General features: G+C 44.0%; 1 protein-coding gene and 1 pseudogene across 5 annotated transcripts in view; both read left to right on the top strand.

Annotated features, from left to right (window-relative positions):
• The window catches only part of eml1 (EMAP like 1), a 203,686-nt gene that overhangs the window by 33,688 nt on the left and 142,108 nt on the right, over nucleotides 1-27,890 (top strand). The gene's annotated exons all lie outside the window — the stretch shown is intronic.
• Nucleotides 2,170-2,418, top strand: LOC145352233 (cytochrome c oxidase subunit FA4 pseudogene; annotated as a pseudogene).

The raw sequence follows: 27,890 nt of genomic DNA, 5'->3' as shown, positions 1-27,890 counted from the left end.
TTCTCCTGCCTTTTCCCCATATCCCCTGATTCCCTTATTAATCAAGAACTTATCTACCTCTGTCTTAAAGACAATGACCTGGCCTCCATTGCCTTCTCTGGCAAAGAGTTCCACAGATTCACCACTTTCTGGCTGAAGAAATTCCTCCCCATCCCTGTCTTAAAGGATTGCCCCTTTAGCCTGATGTTGTGTCCCATATGAAAGCATCAAACTCAAGTGCCAATAGTGTCCTATTTCCAAATAAGTCAAAAACCCACATTTCAAGTTAAAGACACTTGTGTTCAGTAGAGATAAAATGCTGACTTGTTCAAAGAAGTCAGAATTTAGAATGAAGAAGTGAATGAAAGGACAAGACCATGACAATATAGAATAGCGTGTCTAATGTGACTTAGCAATGCATGACTAAGCACTGGAGCTTCATGTTTTGGGACTGCAGAGTCTTTTCCAGCCCTATAAGTTCACATGCTGCCCGTAACATAACGATGACATTTCTGTCAGGCTTCTATTGAGTTTTCAAAAGCTGTTTCTGTTCAGAGCTTAAGCCAATCTTCTGTCAAAGTTACAATGGGAGACTGCTAGAGCAGCCACAGGAATTCCACCCCCACATCACTATACTCATGTTAATTCTTCAACATTGCCAAAGTCAAAAAGACGTGCAAATAAAAAAGATGGCAGTGAGAAAATCGAACAGTTGAAGAAAGATATGCCAAGGCTGGCATTGAATGCCCATCTTTAATTTCACCGGAGAAGGTTGTGATGAGCCTTAAACTGCGGCATCTAGAAAAGACCAAGCCAAAAAGGATCAGAGGGACACGAATTTGATTCCCAATCTGAGATACCGAGCTCATCCAGGCCAGCAGCCCTAATACCACAATATAGACCTTGCTGCCTGTGCCACTTTTGGCCAATGGATCACATGTACCATGTAGAAAAGGGCCATTCCTACCTGCTGGTCCGTGCTGGTCTTTCTGTGCAGTACACATCTCCTTTCGCACTGCTTCATCTCCCCCTATCACCATATCAAACTATCACTCCACAGTGTCTTGCTGGAAAGTGTGAATCAAGAGGGGAATCAAATCAGGGCAGGATCAGACATAGTCAGGATGTTTCATGGTCAGATAACTTGTTCATAGAATCCATAGAATCCCTACAGTGCAAAAGGAGGCCATTCAGCCCATTGAGTCTGCACCAACCAGAATCCCACCCAGGCCCTATTCCCATAAACCCGCATATTAACCCTGCTATTCCCCTTGACACTATTGGTCAATTTAGCAAGGTCAATCAACTTAACCACACATCTTTGGACCAATATCTCTGTAGTCCCTTCCATTAAAACCCTAATGTGCAGTTCAAGTTATTGCTATTTTAGCTGCTTAGTTGACTTGGAGCTGACAGACTATGTCTGCAGAACAGCTTGTGCGGTTATAATAAAAGCAGACCACAAAGTGGTTTCTTCACCATGTGACTTGTACAAGTTGAAAGTCCTTTTTCCAATAGGGGGGTGGTGTTTTGATTACACACCAGCATTGTCGTTTGACATTTTGAAATTTGTCTAACATGTGAGTTTGGATGTTTCTTTTGTCTGTGAAAAAGGGTCAGCCTGGGATTTTCCAGTCCTGCCCACAGCAAACCCATCACAGGCAAGAATGGAAAACTTGGGGACATCGGAAAATCCCGACCCTGGGTGGGAGCTGGAAAATCCTGGCCGTAGTTCTTTTGTTTGCGGTCCATCCTTAAACAAAGAAGTGTGTGAGTTTCCTGGCTGGTTTTGAATCGTCATATTTGATTAGGTAATTGCTTGAGACTCAGGACTGTCTGGAGCTCAAAATGTCAACTGTACGTAATTTGCAGAGGTCTTTTGTAATAGACTAAGTTCAAAATGTTTAGGCATTGACTGAAAATCCATAATATACTGGAAACATGATACACCCCCGCCTCACGATCTTTTGGGCTGGTTTAGAACCATTGTGCTGGAGGCAGCCCCTGTCCAAAGACTGGCTACGCTCTCAGATAATCACCATGGTGAGTTTCCACTAATTACACTCATTTCCAGTCCTTCGAGGGGAAAATTAAACTGCTGCTTTTGAGCATGAAGGCATTAAAAGGCAAGTTTTAAAAGCATTAGATTGTAATCTGAAGCAGCTAAAAATGCAGAGGCTGAGAGCAGCAATGTTCCTCCTCATGGTTACTCAAGCCAGGAAGCACCTGAGTTTGATTCCCCTGTTCATCTTCATTGGACTTGGAGCTACTGGTGCTGGGCTTTACCTTTCACTTCTGGCAATGTTTAGCCCTGATATCTACTGGGACAAAAAGAACAACCCTGGGCCCTGGAATAAATTGCGTTATAATCAGTAATACGAGTTTGTTGCCGTAAAAACCGATTATAAACATCTGAAGAAGAATGGCCCTGACTTCTGAACGATTGTAAAAATACCTAGCTACCTTTGCTGAAAGCCCCTATCCACTAATATCAATAGCAAGTAATTTGGTATGTTTTCTGAAATCATTTTCAGTCATTTAGAATCAGGTTATTAACAGATGATGGACTAGACATTGTGATTTAAAATGTTTAATTTTCATAGAATCCCTACAGTGCAGAAGGAGGCCATTTGGTCCATCAAGTCTGCACCAACTCTCTGACAGAGCATCTTACCCTTGCCCTATCCCCATAATCCCATGTTTTATCCTGCTAATCCCCCTAACCTACACATCTTAGGATAGTAAGGGTCAATTTTATGTGGCCAATCAACGTAACCTGCACATCTTTGGATTGTGGGAGGAAACCGGAGCACCCAGAAGAAACCCACACAAACATGGGGAGAACGTGCAAACTCCACACAGTCAGTGACCCAAGGCTGGAATCAAACCTGGGTCGCTGGTGCGATGGGGCAGCAGTGCCATTGTGCCACTATGCCACTCAGCCATATTAATCAAAGTGCACCTAGTCACCACTCTTCAATTTATCAAAGAATACAATTCTTTTTTACATTTATAAACATTACTGCACTGGTTCATGGAAGATTTTGTGTTGGGTTTTCTACATAACTGAGTTGTGGATGGAAACCGAGGAGAAAAATGCATTTTTAAAAAGTTGCAATTATAGGCAAAATGTGTGCCTGGATTCCTGATTGTACTCTAAAGAGAAACTGTTATTTTACAATGAATTCCTACAGTGCAGAAGAAGGCCATTCAGCCCATTGAGTCTGCACTGACTCTTTGAAAGAGCATCCCATCCAGGCCCTATCCCTGAAAACCTACATATTTACCCCAATAATCTACACATTTTAAGACAGTAGGGGATGATTTAGCATAGCCAAACCACCTAACCTGCATATATTTGGACACTAGAATCCATTTCACATTGCCAATCACCTAACCCATATATCTTTGGACTGTGGGAGGAAACCAGAGCACCCGGAGGAAACCCACACAGACACAGGGAGAACATGCAAACTCTATACAAACAGTGACCCAAGCTGGGAATCGAACCCAGGTTTCTGGCACAGTGAGACAGCAGTGCTAACCACTGTGCCACTGTGCTGCCCTGAACATGCATATGTTTTTGAACATATTAACAATACTGTTAGTAATTGCAGCCTGTGCCTGCATTGAACAGTATTAAATTTATTTATATTTTTAAAATGGCATTTTTTTTATTCCATTAGCACTGACATGACAGAAACAATGTAGGCCTTGATATTTGATTAGCTTTATTACTACAATATTCGTGTTCATTTCAGCTGCTGAATGCTCCAGAGAGCTGTATGTCCAGGGAGATTATAATTTCTTTGGACCTGGTTAATGCAAACAGCCCTAAAAATGTTTTCCTATTGGATTACCGGAGCTTCGACCAGTTCACTGGGTTGAGAATTTGAAACTAAATCAGAGCAAATTGTTAAATATAAATATTGCAGAGTGTTCCTGTCCCTCCAGTGATAAAAAAATCTCTCCCTTCAACATTGCCGCCCCATTTCTCCAGAGAAGGCCTGGAGGAGAAGCTGGAGATCTGAGTCAGGTTGCCAGAAACCTGATGCAAAATCTCCTGCTGCTTCCAGAAGATTAGGAAGTCTACGGGTCATTTAATGCCTCTCGATGCACGAGTGCAGCCAGGAAACCTGGAGGATTGCATCGACTTTATACCACACACACAGATGATCTGAATGAGATCTATCTGATGCTGCAAATATAATTGGGGGTTTTGGAGTTTGTGAACTTCTTCGGCCAGTTCCATGGAGACCAAATTAATAAGCCTCGCTCGTTCCTTTTTTGGTCCTAGGGACCAAAATTCAATTGATGTTTGACCATTTGCTGTTGTTTAGAACTCAGTTGGGAGCAGTAGTTCTGCCGTGCTCTTCTCCAACCCTCTCAAATTAGGCCAGCTCCCAAACAATGGGCAGATAGAAATAATTGGCATCTGGAAGTTAACCAAGTGCATTAGCAATCAGCAGTAACCCCACAATGTGAGCAGAAAGTAAATTGGCTTATTTTCGCTCACTTTTGATGCTTCGGCTGATGTACAAATTTAAGACAGTGGGAAGGCTTTAATATAAAGCACTTTTTCAGTCAAGATAAGACCGTTAAGTCTTGACAAATACAAACTTAAATTATTTCCAAGGAAAGATATCTCCTGCAGATATCACCATAGGTCATTGAATAATCCACCTTTCACATTTCAGGCCAGCTATTTCTGGGAACAGATGTGCTGAATCATTTTCATTGCTGCTTTTTTATGAAGTATTGTGCTTCAACTCTTAAACAAAGGGAGCTGGTGGCTCTGCATTGGGCTGTTGGAACCGAGTATCTTGGGGTCAGGTAGTTAAGATGAGATCTTTCCATCCTTTGTCTTCTGTTGTAATCTATAAGAGCTGCCCACTGTGATAACACCCTAGTAAGTGAAGAGAGTATAACATTGTTTTCCACATATTGTCGAGGTGAATTAATGTAACTCACAGCACGCAGTAATGGAAAAGACAGTGCTATATTAGGAGGAAAGACAGTCATGACTATAATTACAAAGACTAATTTGCCCAAGCTAGAGTTGCAAGAAGAATATATTAGAATATTTATTATGAATATTGAGATAATTACTCAGTATGCCAATGTAATACAGTCTTAACCTTGATTATGGTTCCAGTATAATCATCTTATTTGTGCAAAGTAGAGTATTGTAACCTGCCTAATAAACTACTTGCAAATAGAAACCATTGTGGAAACTTAACTGAGGTAGAAAAGCCAAATAACAAGTATACAAATATATTGAGTGTTTTGTTGTAATAATCTGACCAAGGATAGTCTTCCATCACCATCACCCTTTATTTATAAGGTGCTGAAAGTGCTGCTCAGTGGCTACGCTGTACAGGTCAGCCCTGTGTCCTTCAACCCCTGGCCTGAGTGGAATCAGCTGGATTTAAATCCCCCACTGCTCCTTCCCTATTGGGTGAGCCTCCATTCGCTTCACAGGAGAAGTTGTGCTCTACAAGACCCATTGGGAGGTCTATTGACGATCCCCTGTGGCCATCATAGCATTCCTCTCCCTTCAAGTCCATTTCTTTCCCAACATCCCCGCCTTTCAACTGCTAGTAATTGGCCTGGCGTCAATTGGAGGCAGGACCGGATCAAGGGTGTGAAGCAGATTGGAGACCTTCACTTCCGAAGGGAGCACTGTAAACACTGGTTCTCCTGAGGCCTCACTTCAGTCAGGGTGTTGGTCTCTTCTGCTTCCTTCTCAGAATCTGTGTCCTCATCACCCGCAGAGGCAGGTTTAGGGTTGGCATCTAGATGTGGCTTGATGCTGGCAGTGGTCATCTCCATGGCTGGTAATGATGTCTGTGCTGGCACGGACTCCCTACTCCTGAGATGATCAGGAGTCAAAGAATGCGGGGCTGACTTGACAATTTTGCCTTGCACTTGCAACTGAAGGTATATCCGAAATTCCTCATATAGATTGGTTGACCGGTTTTGAACGTTCTTTCTGCCCTTTCAGAATCATAGCTCTTCTTATGGTTTTCTTGTTGGGACTCCACACTCCCTGCCATGTTTGGGAACAGTAGACTTAATCTTGTCTGAAGCCCACGCCCCATTAACAATTCCACAGAGGTGATTCCTGTCGCTGTGTGAAGGGTAGTCCCACAGTCGAATAAAAATCATGCCAGTTTGGTCTCTATGGATGCTGCAGGTTGTTTCTTCATGACGAGCTTGTAAGTCTGCACCGCCTGTTCAGCCAACCCATCTGATGATGGGTGATAGGGTTCTACCCTAATGTGTTTGATTCCATTGGAAAGCATGTAGGCCTGAAACTCAGTGCTATTAAAGGCAATGCCATTGTCAGAGACCAGGACTTCAGGTATCCAGCGCATGCAGAGACATTGTCGTAGTTTCTCAATGGTAGCATGGGGAAGTGGTGGAGCTCAAGTGATGTATCTCCAACCATTTGGAATGTGCATCGACCATCATTAAGAATATGGGATTCAGAAAAGGCCGGGCAAAATCCACATACCCTTGCACCAGGGCTTACCTGGCTGCTCCCAGGGATGTAGAAGGGGGGGAAGTTTCTCACACTGTCTGACCAAGTTGGTAATGTCTGCATCAAGGCCAGGCCTCTATTATAGCCCAGGCTAACATTTCAGCTTCAAAAATCCCAGGGTGGCTATGGTAAAATTCCGTAAGTATCAGACATCGCACTGGGCAAGGAACAGCTACATGGGACCCCCAGAAGATGATGCCATCCTCAACACTGAGCTTGTCTTTCTTCATCCAGTAATGTTTATTTCATCTGAGGGCTGTTCCCTGAATCCCCCATGTAATATTATATGTTTTACTTTAGATAGTGCTGAGTCCTTTTGCATCCAGGCCTTGAATTGCCTTTAGGTATTTTATTGATATCATGTTAATGCAATGTTATTGATGACATGTCAGTGTAATATTATTGATAATATGTCAGTGTCATGTTATTGACGACACGTCAATATAATGTTATTGATAACAGGCCAGAGTCCTGTTATTGATACATGTCACTGTAATGTTATTGATAACATGTTAGTGTCATGTTATTGATAGTCTGTCAGTGTTTTGTTATTGATGGCATGTGAGTGTTGTTTTATTGATGACAAGTCAGTGCCATGTTACTGATAACACATCAGTATAATGTTATTGATGACATGTCAGTGTAATGTTATTGATAACATGTTCGTGTCCTGTTATTGATACCGTGTCAGTGGTGTGTTATTGATACCGTGTCAGTGGTGTGTTATTGATACCGTGTCAGTGGTGTGTTATTGATACCGTGTCAGTGTTGTGTTATTGATAACATGTCAGTGTCATGTTATTGATACATGTCAGTGTCATGTTATTGATACATGTCAGTGTCATGTTATTGATACATGTCAGTGTCATGTTATTGATACATGTCAGTGTCATGTTATTGATACATGTCAGTGTCATGTTATTGATAACACGTTAGTATAATGTTGTTGATGACATGTCAGTGTTGTGTTATTGATAACATGTCAGTGTCATGTATTGATAACATGTCAGTGCCATGTTATCAATGCATGCCAGTCATGTTATTGATACATGTCAGTGTCATGTTATTGATAATGTGTCAGCGTCATATTATTGGTATGTGTCAGTGTCATGTTATTGATACACGTCAGTTTCATGTTATTGATACATATCAGTGTCATGTTATTGATACACGCCTGTCATGTTATTGATAACGTGTCAGTGTCATGTTATTGATAACGTGTCAGTGTCATGTTATTGATAACGTGTCAGTGTCATATTATTGATAACATGTCTGTATTGTGTTATTGATAATTATTACTTTAGCAGCAGAATCAACTGGCAGCTAGTGATTTCTGATTTATATTCCCAGGTTGCAAATCTGACTCCCACAGACAGGTCCGAGCATGTTCACGTTGGTCTGTATTAAATTCTAATACATTGGGAACCTGGATAAGACTACCCACACGCAAAACAATAAAAAGTTCTGCTTTAGTTTATTAAGTAAAGTTTGAGCTCTCTTTGGAATGTGATTAGAGTTTAACTCTAGTTTAGTGTCCAATAAAAATGTTGTGCAATGACTTCCACTGGCGTGTTCTGCATAGTCAGATGTGGAGCCACTTCCAGACTTAGACTATCAATTTTGCCTCATGTTCTTTGGTTTTCTGATCCAGATATGTCGGTGTAACTGAAAGGAGTTTTGATTCCAGTTTCAGAAGGGCATGGACTGTAATTAGGACTGGCAATCCTCCAGGATTTTTCTGGCGTTTCTGGGAATAAGGATTAATCACCCAGCCTCTGGTGTGAACAACCAGGGGAAAATCAGTCCTGGGGCCATTGAAAATAACTGTGTGTTTAATTAACTTTCTTGGAATACTTGCATTGATTTGTTGCGGAAGACACATGCAATGGGAAAATGTGTGCATTAACTGGACAAGCAATTCATAGAATCAGAGAATGGTTACAGCACAGAAGGAGGCCATTGTGTCTGTTCTTATCTTAAAAAGGAGGAACTTGCCTGCTAACCATCCCTGTAGCCCTGCAATTTCTCCCTTTGGGGATGGCCAGTCATGAAAGCTTTAGGAATATGTGACGCTACCTGCAGCTGGCATCAAAGTTAGATGACATTAGATCTTGTTTCCAGTTCCTATAGTTGCAGCCAGAGGCACGAATCTGTAATTGTCCACCAGGAGTTCATGGTCTGAGTGTTGCTGCCCTGTAAACATGAACTGCCTTGTTCCAGAAAAATTGATTCAATGAATTCCATGGTGAATTCAGGGGAAAATGAGTCATTTGCAAAGTGTCTCCTGATCAATTCACTCTGCATCTTTAATAACATATACTTTGTTTAGGTTTATTTATTAGTGTCACTAGTAGGCTTGCATTAACACTACAATAAAGTTACTGTGAAAATCGCCTAGTTGCCACACTCCAGTGCTTGTTCGGATATACTGAGGGAGAATTTAGCATAGCCAATGCACCTAACCAGTACATCTTTTGGACTATGGGGAGAAACCGGAGCGCCTGGAGGAAACCCACGCAGGCACGGGGAGAACGTGCAGACTCCGCACAGTGACCTAAGCCTGGAATCGAACCCGGGCGCTGTGAGGCAGCAGTACTTGTGAGTGGAGAAAATTTCCTCTCATTCAGACAACAGAAATAGGGTGAAAAGAGGTGATACAGCACCACAAATAACTCGGCGCCAGTGCACATTTGGTACAGTTTAACTCTTTTTGTCACAATAATGAATTATCGGGATAAAGAATATTCTAGATTGCAAATAAAATTTGTAATCAGTATGCCGTGCAACAAATGAAGTCTAAAACTTCTATCACATGATTTTATAGTTTACAGGAGGATATTAATATTGAAGGCACAAACTTGGAATCACAATGTTTTTTTTGAATTTTGATGTAGTTCCCCTTCAGCACTCCGTTTGTTGTGATTGTATCATAGCAACAGTCTCCTTGTTGCTCCTGAATTTCTAAATTACTGTTATGCAAAGTTATTACCATAGAAACAGGAATGAAAAACATAAACAGAAAGATGTAGAGAACATGACATTATCAGCAAATTTCTGTCTGGGTCACAAGCCTAGACTGGGTGTGAAGGTGCAATAGCGATTGCTTTTCCCAATGCAATGAATTTAGCTCAGTTGCCCCCGATTGTACTTTTGGGATCGGTGGGGAGAGGTCAGCTCAATGTGGCAACGTTACAAAGTGTGAGACCTGAGTTCTGGTTTTCCCTTCTCCCCTCTCAGGCCTGGTTGTGGGAGGATTTGGGCTGGGTGAGAAGGCAATCACTCAGGTCAAAACCTGCTTGAGGTTGCTTCATGTCCCTTGCAACGTGACTCTTACTCTCATCCAGTCACCGACCCACATTCATTCTCCGAGAATCACTCAGTGCCACAATGGAACTTTCATGTTCACATACTCACTATTACAGATCCACGCTCACTCCTCACTCACTCACTTCTTAGTTACTCTCATCTTTACTCATTCTCACTCCACAACACTGTCTCATATCACTCCTCTATTCTAAATGCATTGACTCTCTCATTTGGTTTCTCTCTCGGTATTTCACTTGGTGCCTCACTCAGTATTTCACTCGGTCACTCATTTGATCTCTTAATCGATATTTCACCCGGTCCCTCACTGGGTATTTCACTTGGTCCCTCGCTGGGTATTTCACTTGGTCCCTCGCTGGGTATTTCACTCGGTCCCTCACTGGGTATTTCACTCGGTCCCTCACTGGGTATTTCACTCGGTCCCTCACTCGGTATTTCACTCGGTCCCTCACTCGGTATTTCACTCGGTCCCTCACTGGGTATTTCACTCGGTCCCTCACTCGGTCCCTCACTCGGTCCCTCACTCGGTATTTCACTCGGTATTTCACTCGGTATTTCACCCGGTCCCTCACTGGGTATTTCACCCGGTCCCTCACTGGGTATTTCACCCGGTCCCTCACTGGGTATTTCACCCGGTCCCTCACTGGGTATTTCACTCGGTCCCTCACTGGGTATTTCACTCGGTCCCTCACTGGGTATTTCACTCGGTCCCTCACTGGGTATTTCACTCGGTCCCTCACTCGGTATTTCACTCGGTCCCTCACTCGGTATTTCACTCGGTCCCTCACTCGGTATTTCACTCGGTCCCTCACTTGGTATTTCACTCGGCCTCTCACTCGGTCCCTCACTCAGTATTTCACTCAGTCTATTACTCAGTTTATTCTCACTGAGGTTTGCAGACACACTCGCTCTCACTGATTCACTCTCTTGCTCACTCAATAACTTCCCCCTTTTGCTCCCATTCACTGATTCTCTCACACTCATTGGGCTGAATGTTTCCCTGTGTATCCTCAAGGAATTCACTGCTGGGCCTGGGAGAAATCAGGAATCTGGTGTTTGAGGGATGCAGGTGCTTGAACCCAATCCCATGGCGATGAGATCATGAGTATGGTTGATGCGCTCCAGAAACGGTGCAAAGCCGATTTTTGCCAGCAAAACAATGTCGGTAAGATTAGGTGAGGCCACAAACCGGGTGACGTTTCGCCACCCACCTGATCTTACCACCTCGCCTCACTGCAAGTTGGACGGGAAAAGGTCACAAAATTAGAGCCATGAACTCTGTACAGCAGACACACCTCAAAACCCCGGAGAAATACCACCAGCTTCTTCAAGATCCTGCAAATCCATTGGCAGGATAGGCACACCATCATCAGTATTGTCACTCAGGCTGACAAGCCCAGCATCGAAGCTTTGACCACATTCGATCAGCTCCTCTGGGCAAGGCCACATTGCCCGCATGCCCGACACAAAACCCCCGAAACAAGCGCTGTATTCGGAGCTTTGACATGACAAGCAACATGTCGGGCGAAAGAAACACTTCAAGGAGACCCTCAAAGACTCCTTGAAAAAGTGCAACATCCCCACCGACACCTGGCGCTAGCTCAAGAAAGTTGAGGAAAAGCTGGCAAGTTGCTGAGTACCAAGTCTCATCATCCTGAGTGCAAGCTGAAGCCAAGTGCCAACAGCGAAAGGAGAGCATAGCAACCTGGGTACCTCACCCACCCACTCCTCCAGCCACCGTCTGCCCCTGACAGGGACTATAGGTCACGCATTGAATTCCCTCACTGAGAACATGTGTTTAGTGTGGAAGTATGTCATCCTCGACGGGCAGCATGGCCGGTGCAGGCTTGGAGGGCTGAAGGGCCTGTTCCTGTGCTATAGTTCTCTGTTCTCTTTGACCCCAAGGGACTAAGCAGAACAGCAGACATTGGAATCCAGCTGAGGGGCTGGGTAGAATGTCAAAAATACTACTTCCTCCACACTGCAAGAGTGAGTATAAATAGTGAATGAAAGGGAAGCGGGAAAAGCAGAAACATTGAATGGTTAGTGTCCAGGGCAGGCTTTGATGTGTAAAGTATTCCCCGTCATGAGTTTCCATGGTTGCTGTATGTGTGCGCATCATCGGGATCTGCACATTCTTCTGCACCTCACCTGGATTTCTGATGAGGGTGAGGATTGGGTGAAGCACTGGGCAGCTCGGCACCTCATGGGAGCAGGGGGCATTTGGCAGTAAGGAATTTCCAGTGGCACCATTGGGAATCTCACTGCATTCCCCTCCTCCTTGTGATTGCAGCAACAGAGGGAGCACAACACTGGGAGAGATCCAAGAGCTGGGTGGAGTGCCGGAGATTCATTCCCTCACCGAGGCAGAGTTAAAAGCCCGGGACCTGGCAGGGGGACGATATCTGACTCCAGTTTGGATTGTTACATGCGGTGAATGAGGATGAATGACGCCTGTCCATCAATACCAGCTAGTGTTGCAGCTACTGCATCCGTGACTGGCAATTTCTCCTTAAACATCATGACCCCAATCATTGTTTTAATGCTTAAGTGAGGCCTAGTTGTATTGTCGCAAGGACATTAATCCAGAAACTCAGCTAAAGCTCTGGGGACTCGGGTTCAAATCCCACCACGGCAGTTGGTGATATTTGAATTCAATAAAAAAAATCTGGAATTAAGAATCTACTGATGACCATGAAACCATTGTCAGTTGTCGGAAAAACTCAACAGGTTCACCAATGTCCTTTAGGGAAGGAAATCTGCCGTCCTTACCCCGTCTGGCCTACGTGACTCCAGAGCCCCAGCAATGTGGTTGATTCTCAATGCCCCTCTGAAATGGGCTAACAAGCCACTCAGTTTGAAGGGCAACTAGGGATGGGCAATAAATAGTCAGCGATGCCATGTCCCATGAATGAATGAAAAAATCCTGCAGGGTGGCCTGTTGTAAAATGTCAAGCAATCGCCCTGTATTCCAGCAGACACCAGCTCGGAGGAAGAGTCTGGGAGTGGGATTCTACAACCTCATTCGGGCGAGATTGTAATATCCCGCCTGAGGCTCATGGAGATTTCTGTTCTGCGAGTCTTGCTCGTCCCGATTCCGAGGCGGATGAAGTGGTGTCCCTGAGGGTGCAGTGTCACATGTGTGCCCTGTGCCTAGTATCAGAGTGGATGCACACACCCCTCATTGGGATGCTGCTGGCCCATCTGCTGAACCGCCCACAGTCACGCAGCCCTGGGAGGCAGTGAAGGAGCGAGGCCACTGCCAGTCGGAGGATTGTTAGAGGGCAGCCCCCTGCTGTGCCCCAGGCTGACAACGGGCCACGTTTAGCACTGGGCTGCGTGCCACTGTCATTTAAATAAACAGACAGCACAATGTTGGCCTGCTGCCGGGATTACTTTGAACCTGTGCATGTTAATCACGCGTCACAGCCCAGGCGCCTGTTTTCAGGGGCGGTGCAAAATGCATTTGGGTGAAACACCCAGCACTTTCAGGTAGTGGAGTTGGGCGAAGATAATAAACTTTGTCCTTGGTCAGCAGAGCAAATATCACACGCGCAAAGCCTGGATGAAATGAAGTTAAAAATGGAACATGAGAAATTGGCAGTGTTGAGTTTCTCATTGTTGGACAATAGGAACCTCTGTTGTTTACTGCAGAGGGAAGGGCTTGAAGGATGGCTCTGCATGAACTTTCAGAACGTTGGCATCTCTTCACAGGACTCTGCAGGGAGGGAAGAAGAACTGAAATTTTTGCCTATCCCGCAGCTCAGCCACCAGTGGAATCAGCCAGCGGAAAATCTACAGGAGCAGCTGGGAATGAGGTTGTCCATCATTCCCAACTCCTCCTGGCCAAACATGGAAAAGTGCTCAGCTTCCACTTGGCATAGCCCACAGGGTGCACAGTGGTGACTGGCAGATGAGCAAGTACAAAGTGCTGGGATACTGCTCAAGCCATGCCATTTTAGGGCACAGCGTGTCCAATCTCCTGTGCACCTCAGTGCACATAAATGCCAGCTTTGTTTGTCCCTCAATTGACAGAATAAACGTTGCTTGCAGTTTCCAACTGCGCCGAAAAGCTGTCACTCACTGGGCAGCATTCTGAGATGCAAAATGCCACAGTTCATTAACTCAGAAGTTGTTGAAGGCACATTGATCAAAGTAAAGTTTTTAAAGTTTATTTATTAGTGTCACAGGTAAGCTTACATTTACATTGCAATAAAGTTACTGTGAAAATCCTCTAGTCACCACACTCCAGAGCCTGTTTGGGTACACTGAGGGAGAATTTAGCATGGCCAATGCACCTAACCAGCATGTCTTTCGAACTGTGGGAGGAAACTGGAGTACCTGGAGGAAACCCATGCAGACACGAGGAGAATGTGCAAGCTCCACACAGACAGTGACCCAAGCTGGGAATCGAACCCGGGTCCCGGGCGCTGTGAGCCAACAGTGCTAACTACCCATAAGTATGATTTTAGAGATGGAAATGTAAAATGCTGGACATGCTTAGCAGCTTATTGCAGTTTCAGTGGAGAGAGAAACAGAGATAAACATTTGTAGGCTGTGACCTTTCATCAGGACTGGATGCTGTCTGACCTGCTGAGTATTTCCAGCTGAATCTATTTTTAAATCCAGACTTTAAGCAGTCACAGTATTTTGCTTTTCAATGTGATTTGAGACCAGATGGAAGCTATCGTCATTTTGATGGTGATAGTTGACATAAGAACATAAGAAATAGGAGCAGGAGTAGGCCATTTAGCCCTTCGAGCCTGCCCCGCCATTCAATAAGATCATGGCTGATCTGTTGTGGCTCAGTTCCACTTTCCCGCATGCTGCTCTGTTTTTATTCTATTCGTTTTGTTAATATCTGCTTTGAGTCCTGGTGCTTCTTTTTAATTTACTTCCGCTAATAAACACAGAGAAAATTAAACATTAGAATAGTGGAAATGAAGGAGTGATTCATTCAGAATATTCGTCACAATCCGTTCTGAGCTTTTCATAATTTACATGAAACCTCATACGGCAAATGGTGCTAGACCAGAATCATTGTCAAGATTATGTCCAGAAACATGTGAGGCTAAAAATATGCCGTGATTATTATACCATGAGTCAGCTTCATCACTCTTATTACATTTTTGTTAGCTTAATTATAAAGAAAACTTTATTGAATAATCCAGCGTGATGAGTACAGCATCTTCAATGTCATCATGTTAACTCTTCTTCTTGTTTTATGGTAGATTTGCATTGAATTGTAATAAGAAGATTGACGGTTTGAATAGCACATTATAACCTGACTTCAATCAGGTTCGAATGCCGCACACAACACTCTCTTTATTTTGTCAAATCTGCTCCGGTAATAACTGCCCCTTTTGACACATTAGCAATGTGCAATAGTCCAGCACAACTTATTTTGCAGTAACAGGGAAGGCGGGAGTAACAAGACTTACTGTTCATTGAAATCATAGAATCTCTACAATTCAGAAGAGACCATTCAGCCCATTGAGTTTGTACCAATACTCTGACAGATTTATCCAGGCTGTATCCCCCACCCTATCCCCGTAACCCCACACATTTACCACAGCTAAATTTTCTAATCTACACATCTTGGCACCCTAAGGTGCATGGCCAATCTAATTAACCTGCGCATCTTTGAAATGTGTGAAAGCACCCAGAGGAAACTCATGCAGACATGGGCAAATATGAAAATTCCACACACAGTCAGTGACCCAAGGTTCCTCGAGGTATGAGGCAGCAGTGCTAACCACTGTGCTGCCCCAAAATTTCAACTGCCCAACGCGAGGCTTGAACCCATGACGCTGAGATTAAGAGTCTCTCGTTCTACCGACTGAGCTAGCCTACTTGGTTACTGCCACACATTAGTGCACCACAGACAGTAATAAATATGAAATTATTTTATTCCACAAAGCCTGATTCTTGCAGAAGACTTTAACGCCCACCACAAAATAACAGAACTTGCAGGTTTTGCAGTAAAGTAATAACGAGGTTATGAGCGCTCAGCATTATTCAGGAGTAAAACTAGCAACTTCTGACATCTGTATGTGCACAATTAAATATGGAAATAAGAAAATTGCTATGCAAGTAGTCATGTTCCTCCAGAGGCTTCACAAGGCTGATATTCTGCCAAGAGTCCCAGCTTTGAAATACAATGACAGAGTGAGGTTCGGTTCCAATGTGATAGATGCCCACTTAAATTTGCTGGAAAAAAGGTTTTGTCCATTCTAATGTAAATACGTTTTTAACAGCAACTTGTGTCTTAATAAGTTAACAATGCCTGACTGAAATTTTTTTTTAACAAATGTGGAATCTCATTTTATCAAATTTTAATTGCTTTTAGAATTTTTAAAATTTGCACTGCGGCACATTGCTTCCTCATGGCACCAGGGACCCGGGTTTGATTCTGGCCTCAGTTCACTGTCTGAGCCCAAATATTTTAAGTTCAATAAAAAATTATGCAGGACGAGTATGAAATGGTTAATTGCAAGGCCCACAACAAAGACTATGGGAAGAGAGCAGGTCATCATTGTGTGCGTCCCCTGTGTCATTTTAACTGTCCATCCTCCTGATTTCTGCCAGGCAGACAGAGTTATAAAAAAATCTTTATCTCCACCATTTACATTCCCTTTGTCTTCCTTTCTATAACATCTTGGTCAATCCCTCCTTATCTTTACAGTATAAATCTCTCCTATTTTCTTTGTCTTCAGCTCTGACAAAGGGTCATCCAGACTCGAAATGTTGGCTCTATTCTCTCTCCACAGATGCTGTCAGACCTGCTGAGACTTTCAAGCATTTTTTTCTTTTTGTTTAAGACAGCCCCCATTTCTGGCATACTCCCAAAGTAAAGTATATTTAATAGTCACAAGTAGGCTTACATTCACACTGCAATTAAGTTACTGTGAAAATCCCCCAGTTGCCACACTCTGGTGTTCAGATACACTGAGGGAGATTTTAGCATGGCCAATGCACCTAACCTGCACATCTTTGGACCATGGGAGGAAACTGGAGCAGCTGGAGAAAACCCATGCAGACACAAGGAGAAAATGCAAACTCCACACAGATAGGCACCCGAAGCCAGAATTGAACCCCGGTCTCTGGCACTGTGATGCAGCAGTGCTACCCACTGTGCTACCTTGCCACCCCTTAAGTCTTCACCCGGAGTTGTGAATAATTGTGCAATCAGTCTAGATCAGAGAATTGGATGCTTGTTGCACTGTGACCTAGATGGATCATTTGGAAAGACAGTGCCAGCTAATGAGTTACTGGAATGACTCACTTGCCTGAATCATTATTTTGCTGCTGTAAGCCTCAAAATACAATCTGGCCTGATTGTTGCCTTCCCTGGGACTGCCTGGAAGAGGCTGAGGGTAGAAATAGGAGGATTCAATTGAATGCAGGAATCCATTCAAGCACCTACCAACACTGAAACAGGATTCACTCCACGTAACCGAGTTCACCCATAGGCAACATTGCAAAAATTGCATTTCTAATGTTTGATGTTATACATGTGAATGGGCTCTACGTATTTAAATACTACTTTAAATATGCTAATTGGCCTCGCACCCATTTTGGGGCGAAACGACTTTGTGCCATTAGAAAGAGGCTGGGAGAATCACAAACTGTTTGGTACCGGGCACAAGCTGGATTTTTATGCTGGTACGTTATTCTGCAGGACCGGGGCAATCTACTAACAGGGCGGCAAGGTCAGAAAATCCTCCCCCAGCATCACTATCGTAATGAAGCAGGGTCATAGAATCCTACAATACAGAAGGCGGCCATTCGGCCCATCAAGTCTGCACCAATCACAATTCCACCCAGCCCTACCCCCATACACTTATCCTAGCTAGTCCCCCTGACACTAAGGGGCAATTTAGCATGGCCAATCCACCTAACCCACACAGTTTTGGATTGTAGGAGGAAACTGGAGCACCCGGAGGACACCCATGCAGACATGGGGAGAATGTGCAAACTCTGCACAGACAATGACCCAATCTGGGAATCGAACCTGGGTCCCTGGCTCTGTGAGGCAGCAATACTAACCACTGTGCTACCGTGCTGCTCCCATCATTGGTTACTATGTTTCTAATAGTTTCTATTAGAAGTAAGCACCAGAACTTAAATGTGATTAATGTCATTCGCTTTGACAGAAGCTGGTAAGCTGACACACCCTGAGAGCTCAATGTCAGGCAAGTTCCTCTCTGAGCCATTGACATCAGCTGCATTGTTTAAAAAGAACTGCTGGGAAATAGTGCATCATTTTTAACATTCAGAGGGTGTGGATGAGCCGAAGGTAAACAACAACTGCAAGAACCATTGCGCACTGTGCCTTTCAATATAACACAGGAAGAACCAGTTCCAGTCTCTGCAGCTTGTATGTACAAGAGGAGCTCACACAGTGGAGATCTCATTTCACATTCAGTGATGCCTGAACCATTGTCACAATAGTTAGTCAGAGCACTTATTGGAGTGGCAGGTGTGTTTGACTCCACATCAGTATTTCTTATATAGGCTGGTCAGCGCACTCTCTGAAATGTGCATTGACTTCCTGTCAGAGGCATGTTTACAGAAGCCTTCAACCACCCCTGCCAATAAGGTCAACTTGTGTAACGTTTTGCTTTTGCGTCATTTGAGCTCATCAGTTGTTTTAGACTGTGTAATACCATCGTGATGGCCAGTGAGAAACAAAAAAGACGTATTCTCCATTTTAAATTCTCTTTTCAAGAGGGAGGCAATACATCAATGGTGGCTAAGGTATTCAATAATTAGTCATTCATTCCTTCTCTAAAATGCGCACTACTGTGATCATAAAAACCCTACAATGCAGAACGAGGCTATTCAGCCCATTGAGTCTGCACTGACAACAATCCCACCCAGGCCCTATCCCCATAATACAACATATTTATCCTGCTAATCCCTCTAACCTAGGCATCCTGGTCAATTTATCATGGCCAATGTTCCTAACCTGCACATCTTTGGACTGCGGGAGGAAACTGGAGCACCCAGAGGAAACCCACACAGCCATGGGGAGAATGTGCAGATTCCGCACAGGCAGTGACCCAAGCCAGGAATCGAACCTGGGTTCCTGGAGCTGTGAGGCAACAGTGCTACCATGCCACCCGCGATGTGTATTCCTGTCAAGAAAAGAGAGTTAACAACGAATTCTGCAAAACTGAAATGAATGAAAGACAATAAATTAACTATTCTGTTCACACAGTGACTTAAAGAAACATAGAAAATAGGAAGAGTGGGCCATTCAGGCCTTTGAGCCTGATCCATCATTCATTAGCCTCATTCCACTTTCCCTCCCATATCCTTTGATCCCTTTCACCTCAAGAGCTATATTTCAACATGTCTCAACTGCTTTCGGTGGTAGTGAATTCCATAAGCTCACTCCCTGGTGAAGAAATCTTTCCCCTTCCCAGTCCTAAAAGTCCTACCCCGTATCCTTAGTCTATGTCCCCTGGTTTGGACTCCCCAACAATCAGGAACATCCTTCCTGCATCTACTCTATATAGTCTTATTGTAAGTTTCAATGAGATCCCCCCTCATTCTCCTAAACTCTTGCAAATATAATTCTAACCGACTCAATCTCTTCTCATACATCAGTCTTGCCATCCCAGGAATCAGTTAGTTAACCTTCGCTGCATCCCTCTAGACAAAGAGCATCCTCCCTCTGATAAGCAGACCAAAATTGCATACAATATTCCAGGCGTGGTCTTACTAAGGCCCTGTATAACTGCAGTAAGCCATCCCTGCACCTGTACTTGAATCCTCTCACTATGCAGACCAACATTTGGCTGTATTACAGCTTGCTATGGCTCCTGCTCTGTCCAAGACTGCAAAAAAGGTTGTGAACGTAGCCCAGTCCATCACTCAAAACAGTCTCCCACCCATTGACTCCATCTACACTTCTTGCTGCCTTGAAAAGGCAGCCAGCATAATCAAGGACCCCATACAGCCCAGACATACTCTCTTCCACCTTCTTCCATCAGGAAAAAGATACAAATGTCAGGGATCATGTACCAATTGACTCAGAATAGCTTCTTCCCTGCTGCCATCAGACTTTTGAATGAACCCACATCATAAGTTGATCTTTCTCTGCACCCCAGCTATAACATTCTGCACCCTCTCCTTTCCTTCTGTACGTACAGTATGCTTTGTCTGTATAGCATGCAAGAAACAACACTTTTCACTGTATACTAACACATGTGACAATAATAAATCAAACCAAATCAAATCAAATATATGATTTGCCTACTGCGCCTGCATGTTTATCTTTCATGGCTGGTGTACGAGGACCTTTTAAGAGTATTGATAGACAGAGGGATACGGGTGTACAGGTACACAGGTCACTGAAAGTGGCAATGCACGTGGAGAAGGTAGTCAAGAAGGTATATGGCATGCTTGCCTTTATCGGCCAGGGCATTGAGTTTAAAAATTGGCAAGTCATGATGCAGCTTTATAGAACCTTAATTAGGCCACACTTGGAGGATAGTGTTCAAATCTGGTCACCACGCTACCAGAAGGATGTGGAGAGGGTACAGAAAAGATTCACAGGATGTTGCCAGGTATGCAGGGCATTAACTATGAGGAGAGGTTGGAGAAACTTGGTTTGTTCTCACTGGAACAACAGAGGTTGAGGGGAGACCTGATAGAAATCTACAAATTATGAGGGGCATGGACAGGGTGGATGATCAGAAACTTTTTTCCAGGGTGGAAGAGTCAATTACTAGGGGACACAGGTTTAAGGTGCCAGGGGCAAGGTTTAAAGGAGATATACAAGGCAGGTTTTTTACACAGAGTGTAGTGGGTGCCTGGAACTCATTGCTGGGGGAGGTTGTAGAAGCAGATACGATAGTGACTTTTAAGGGACGTCTTGACAAAAACATGGATAGGATGGGAATGGAGGGATATGGTCCCCGGAAGGGTAGGAGGTTTTAGTTCAGTCGGGCAGCATGGTCAGTTCAGGCTTGGAGGACTGAAGGGCCTGTTTCTGTGCTGTAATTTTCTTTGTTCTTTGAGGATACCCAGGTCTTGTTGTACATTCCCTTCTCTCAAGTTATGGCCATTCAGATAATAATCTGCCTTCCCGGTTTTGTTACCAAAGTGGATACCCTCACATTCATCCACATTATTCTACATCTGGCATGCATTTGCCCACTAGCTGAGCCAAAACACACTGAAGCAACTCTGCGTCCTCCTCACCCAGCTTTGTGGCATTTGCAAATTTGGAGATATTGCATTTAATTCCCTCATCTAAATCATTAATATATACAGTGAGTAGTTGGGGTCCAAGCACTGATTCCGGCACTAGCCCACTGCCTGCCATTCAGATAAAGACCTCTTTATTCTTCTTCTGCGGTTGGAATTTTCTCAAAGAAATTTGCAGGGTGCGATCTTACCGACTGTTCAAGCCACGCTCCCACTGCCGCGAAGTCAGAGAAATTGATACCCAGCCAAATTTCTGTTCACTGCAGCAGTAGGTTTTCTTGTCGTTTTTCAGCAAGGCAGGCAATAGGAATTTACAGCATTCTGTGCAATACAGAAGCCGTAAAGAGAACCTCACCAGGAGTGGGGGATATGGAGTCTCAGCTCACCTGAGAAGCCGACTGCTGAGCCCCAGGGGCGCCATTGCGCAGGCACCCCAATCTCCCCATGCACTGTGTGCGCTTTGCTTGTTTCATTACTTTGTTGACTAATCTTTTCGCAGTGCCATATAATCAAACCACATCACTGGTTTCCATCCAGATTGCCTTATCTCTGAGCACAAACACAGAAGAGAGTTCAGGCCTCAATGTTGTTAAACAGAGCAAGGTGAGAAGATGTTGCAGTAAAGAAAAGCCCCAGTGAATCATTAAAAGAAACGTTTACATCGTGAGGAATTCTGCGAAATAGGAAACCGAGAATGGAGCAGGCAGTGAGAGGTGGTACTTTGCAAAACTGGTTTCAGACAAAAAATAGCCATGACTGATGAGAGTCTTAGAACAGAGTTTAAAGAATACATTCCCTTTCAGCCTGTTCTGACATTCAATTAGATCACCGCTGATCTATATCTCGACTCATCTTTGCCCCATATCCCTCAGCACTCTTACCCAACTAAAAAACCGACAGCCTTTGTGGGAGCGTGTGTTACATTGCCACTGTGTGAAAAAGTGCCTTCTCTCATTTCATTCTTAAATCGCCTAACTCTAATTATTCTAGATTTGCCCACCAGAGGGAATAACTTCTCTATCCTATCAAATTGCTCAGCCTTTTAAGCACCTGAATCAGATTACCCCTCCACCTTCTAAACTCAGGGGAAGGCAAGCCATTTTTTATGCCATCTATCACTGTAATTTCAGCCTTAAGCACCGCTGTCATTCTGGTGAATCGCATGTGTACGCTCTCATTCCCGAGGGTACAAGAGTCTAAAAGCTGGACACACTGTTCTAGGTGGGCTCGAGGCTCTGGCAGGTATCACGTTCTCACTTTTGAATTCCAATCCCCCTGAGAAAAGGCCAGTGTGCCTTTGCAATTAGTTTTTGTACCTGTGTGCACTGGCTTTGATTTGTTTAAATGGACACCTAAATCCTTTCGTTTCTCCACAGACTGTATTCTCCCATCATTAAGAAAACATGCCGTGTCATTGCTCCCAGGCCGAAATGTGACTATTTTGTTCTTTCCCATGCTGAAATCCATTTGCCATGGTGTTGCCCAGCCACTTAGTCTGTCTCTGTCCCTGTCCTTATCTGGCACCCAGTTTCCATCCAGAAAATGTCCTCTGCCTCTCAACTTAATGTCATTCTGAAAGGAACTGGCATTTGTGTAATCCCTCAATTACATCATCAAATCATAGAATTATAGAATCATAGAATCCCTACAGTGCAGAAGGGGCCATCCAGCCCATTGAGTCTGCACTGACTCTCTGACAGAGTATCTTACCCAGGCCCACTCTCTCACCTTATCCCTGTACCCCCAAAATCTCAGTGTACATCATGCACAAATTATTTTTTAAATAGTGTGATGGTTAAGTTTTGAGAAGCCAGTGGCCTCTACAATGTTGGTATTTCATTTCACATCCACCCATCCGTGAATCAGTTTCTGGCATCTGCATTGCTAAATTCAGCTTCCTAATGCCAGCAGCAGGCTTGATGTTGCAAATGCTAGAATGGCTATAAGCTGAGTTTTTTGATGCACTGCCTCTCCCTTGCCTGCTCAGTTAATGGTTTTCTTGGCATTTCTTTGCACTGTTAATGTTTCTTTCAATGACTCACTGGGACATTTGCTTATGGCAGCAACTTCTCACCTGGCTGTGTTTCTAAAGGAGAATTTTGACCGCGTTTACACTCCGAGACAATGTGATCTAGATGCAAAGCCATTACTGGATTACTTGCAAGATTTGAAAAGAAGTCAAAGAAATAATTAGGATGATGAAGTTAATGTACATTAAATTATCAAGGAATAGAAAATTAAATAGTGAGATATTGTGTGGACACATAAATCGCACATTTCAAAATGGAGATAAAGCCACTAAAAAAATGGAAAGCCGCTAAGAACTCTTCAATTTTAAAATCCTCATCTTCGTTTTCAAGCTTGTTCCTAGGCTCTTTTTTCCTCATCTTTGATTTGATTTATTATTGTCACATGTATTAGTATACAGTGAAAAGTATTGTTTCTTGCGCATATGCAGACAATGTATATCGTTCATAGAGATGGAAAAGAGAATTCAGAATATAGTCATCTCAGTCATCTCCTCCAACCCTCCCACATCTTCTACATTTATTTCTGACTGTTTGGGCATGCCAATTTCAATTTCTCCACCATTGCTGGCCAATCTTCTGTTGCCCTGGACTTAAGTTCTAGAATTTCCTCCCTAAACTTGTCCACAGCTCCACCCTTCTTCCTTCCAGCTGTGCCTTGAAACGTACCTCAGCCCTGCATGCTATCTGCTCCTTTGACTTTGACCTCTCGTGATTCTGTGTGAGTAATGAGTGACTGTGTGAATCACCCATGGGTGATGGAATTAACTACTTTGGAGCTGATAATCTTTCCACACAGCTAGAGTCATCGAGATATACAGCACGTCCTTGCAGACCAGGTTTTCTAAACTGCATTAACCCTGCTTGCCTGCATTTGGCCCATATTCCTCTAAACCTTTCATATCCATGTACCTGTCCAAACGCCTTTTAAGTGTTGTAATTGTACCCGCCTCCACCACCACCTCTGTGAGTCATGAGGAGTGACTCTGTAAGTAATGAGGAGAGACTCTAATGAGGAGTGACTGAGTGAGTAACGAGGAGTGACTCTGATTAATGAGGAGCGACTCTGATTAATGAGGAGTGACTCTGTGAATAATGAGGAGTGACAGTGTGAGTAATGAAGAGTGATTGTGTGAATAATGAACAGTGACTCTGAATAATGAGGAGTGACTCTGAATATTGAGGAGTGACTGTGTGAATATTGAAGAGTGACTCTATGAATATTGAGGAGTGATTCCTTGTGTACAACAAGGGGGGAAATCCCTTTGGACAATCAGGAATGGATCCCTGTGAATACAGTTGGGATCCAGGAGCTATCTACTCCTTTGACTTTGACCTCTCCCCATGTATCCACCATTGCCTTCAGCTCTCTGGAACTCATGTTCTACTGTTTCACTCATAAGCCCTCTGCTTCTCCAGTTCTCAATCTTCCTTCAAGTTCAAGTCTTTCATCATTTTATCTGCTTTTTAGTCACAACATCTTTATTGCGCATCTGTGACATCCTCATTGTGCACCTGCGATGATCATTGAGGTGTTTTTCTTTGTTAAAGAACAGCACAGATGCAGGTTATTGTGGATATGCATTGCCATTTGAATGTTTCTCTCTCTAGTAAAAGATGCAGTTCAGGTGAACCTAGATAAACATAGGAGGAATAGATCAGGTGGGATCTTCCAGCCTCCCAGTCGCATACTTCCCAGTGACGGGAAATGGCATGCCGTTCACTGGCAGTGGGATTTTCTGGTCTCGTTGCTGTCAGTGGGATTGGAAGACACCCCACGGTGCTGGGAAACCCAGGGACGGGACCAGACAATCCCACTGGTGTAAACGACCAGAGAATTGTTAGGATTGGCTGAAGAGGGGTGGGAGCAGGATTATATAGAGCAAGGATCACCTAACGCCCTGTTTATGTACTGTAAATCTGATGTAATTCTATACAGCAAGCAAACCAAAATAATATTTTACCACGATGGACAAAGTGACAAGTCATGAATTGTTTTATTGATATAAAATAGACAATGAACATAAGAAATAGGAGCAGGAGTAGGCCATCTAGCCCTTCGAGCCTGCCCCGCCACTCAAGATCATGGCTGATCTGTCGTGGCTCAGTTCCACATTCCCGCCCTATCCCCATAACCCTTAATCCCCTCTCTTATCAAAAACCCATCAACCCGCGTCTTAAAAATATTTAGCGAGGTAGCCTCCACCACTTCAACGGGCAGAGAATTCCAGAGATTCACCACCCTTTGAGTGAAGAAGTTCCTCCTCAACTCCGTTCTAAACCACCCCCCCCTTTATCTTGAGGCTGTGCCCCCTAGTCCTACTATCCTTTCTGAGCGGGAAGAGTCTCTCCACCTCTATCCTATCCATCCCATTCATCATCTTATATGTCTCAATGAGATCTCCCCTCATTCTTCTACACTCTAATGAGTACAAGCCTAATTTATTCAGCCTCTCCTCATAGCTGAACCCCCTCAACTCCGGTATCAGCCTAGTAAACCTCCTCTGCACTCCCTCCAAGGCCAAAATATCCTTGCGTAAGTACGGCGCCCAAAACTGCACACAGTACTCCAGCTGCGGCCTCACCAATGCCCTATACAGCCGCAGCAAGACCTCCCTACTTTTATATTCAATCCCCCTCGCTATGAAGGCCAGCATCCCATTCGCCTTCCTGACCACCTGCTGCACCTGCAAGCTGGGTTTTTGCGACTCATGCACAAGGACCCTGAGGTCCCTCTGCACCGTCGCCTGCCGCAGTTTTTCGCCACGTAAGTAATAATCCTTCCTACCATTATTCCTACCAAAGTGGACCACCTCGCACTTGCCAACATTAAATTCCAGTTGCCATTTTCTGGCCCATTCACCCAGCCTATCTAGATCCTTCTGCAGACTCTCCACACCCTCCGCACAATTTGCCGTTCCACCAAGTGAATGGTATACACTTTTTACAATGAGTACAATGAACATCTGTGTCCCTTGGTTTGACTAAAAATAAACATGCAGCTCACTGATGCTTTGAATATTAGCTTACCCTAACTCCTAAAGCTGAACTGGTCCCGACACTTTCAAAGTATAATGGCTCCTGTTAATGTTGTTGGAACCCCCGATGACTCTATCACAGAGGGAGGGGGAGGATTCCCTCTCATCTGACTTAAGTCAATGTTTAGACAATATACTTTCCATGATTTAATTCATCACAATGAATATTTTAGCAACCAATCCTGAGCGAAGATAAAATGGACCACCTTTGTTGATAACCTAAATATTTATTGATGATGTGACTAGTTCAGCTGGCTGATCTGCTGAATCTCTCCATCATTACAGATTAGAACATTTTCATGATTAAACAACCGTACCATCACCATAACATGTGAGAGGCTCACGGGACCCCCTTGTCTGGGACCCATGGGTGATGGAATTAACTACTTTGGAGCTGACAATCTTTACACACAGCTAGAATCATCGAGATATACAGCACTGTAACAGGCCCTCCGGCCCAACTCGTCCTTGCCGACCAGGTTTCCTAAACTGCGTTAATCCTGCTTGCCTGCATTTGGCCCATATTCCTCTAAACCTTTCGTATCCATGTACCTGTCCAAACGCCTTTTAAGTGTTGTAATTGTACCTGCCTCCACCACCTCCTCTGGCAGCTCATTCCATATACACTCCACCCTCTGTCTTCCACTGGCAAGCCAATTTTGTATCCGATTGGCCACCTCTACCTGGATCCCAACTGTATTCACAGGGATCCATTCCTGATTGTCCAAAGGGATTTCCCCCCCTTGTTGTACACAAGGAATCACTCCTCAATATTCATAGAGTCACTCTTCAATATTCACACAGTCACTCCTCAATATTCAGAGTCACTCCTTATTATTCAGTGTCACTGTTCATTATTCACACAGTCATTCATTACTCACACTGTCACTCCTCATTAATCAGAGTCACTCCTCATTAATCAGAGTCGCTCCTCATTAATCAGAGTCGCTCCTCATTAATCAGAGTCGCTCCTCATTAATCAGAGTCGCTCCTCATTAATCAGAGTCGCTCCTCATTAATAAGAGTCATTCCTCATTACAGTCTCTCCTCATTACTTACAGTGTCACTCCTCATGACTCACAGAGTCACTCCTCATTATTCACACAGTCACTCCTCATGACTCACAGAGTCACTCCTCATTATTCACACAGTCACTCATTACTCACACAGTCACTCCTCATTATTCACAGTGACTCCTCATTACTCACAGAGTCACTCCTCATTATTCAGAGTCACTCATTACTCACAGAGTCACTCCTCATTACTCACACAGTCACTCCTCATTATTCACACAGTTACTCCTCATTATTCATGGAGTTATTCCTCATTATTCATCTCCTCATTATTCAGTGGGATCTGTCCTCATTCTCCACATGAATAATCTCAATCTTAATATTTTTTATGTCCTCCCCTGAAGACATTGATGTGTGGAGTGGTATGATTCCATGGACAGAAGGCACTCTCTGATGCTGTCCCTGAACAGCCATCCTTTATACATGAGCAAAGGCAGTAAGGTTAGATTCCCAACTCCACCATGGAGATAATTACACCCAGGACTGATTCTGTTCTTAACCAATGTCTTTGAAGAACTTCCAGCTGGGGCCAGGGAGGAGTGAGAAGGGGTGGAATTCTCCAGCCTTTCTCACTGATGCGATCCACCAGTCCCGGTAAACCCGACACTCACTCTGGATTTCCCAACCACGACACGGACAAGGAATGTAAATCACCATCACTTTCAGTGGGACTGGAAGATCCCAC

The sequence above is a fragment of the Carcharhinus amblyrhynchos genome, chromosome 14, assembly GCF_965287045.1.
Source record: "Carcharhinus amblyrhynchos chromosome 14, sCarAmb.v2.hapA, whole genome shotgun sequence".
Classification (NCBI taxonomy): domain Eukaryota; kingdom Metazoa; phylum Chordata; class Chondrichthyes; order Carcharhiniformes; family Carcharhinidae; genus Carcharhinus; species Carcharhinus amblyrhynchos.
This window is presented reverse-complemented; position numbering and strand designations above follow the sequence as displayed.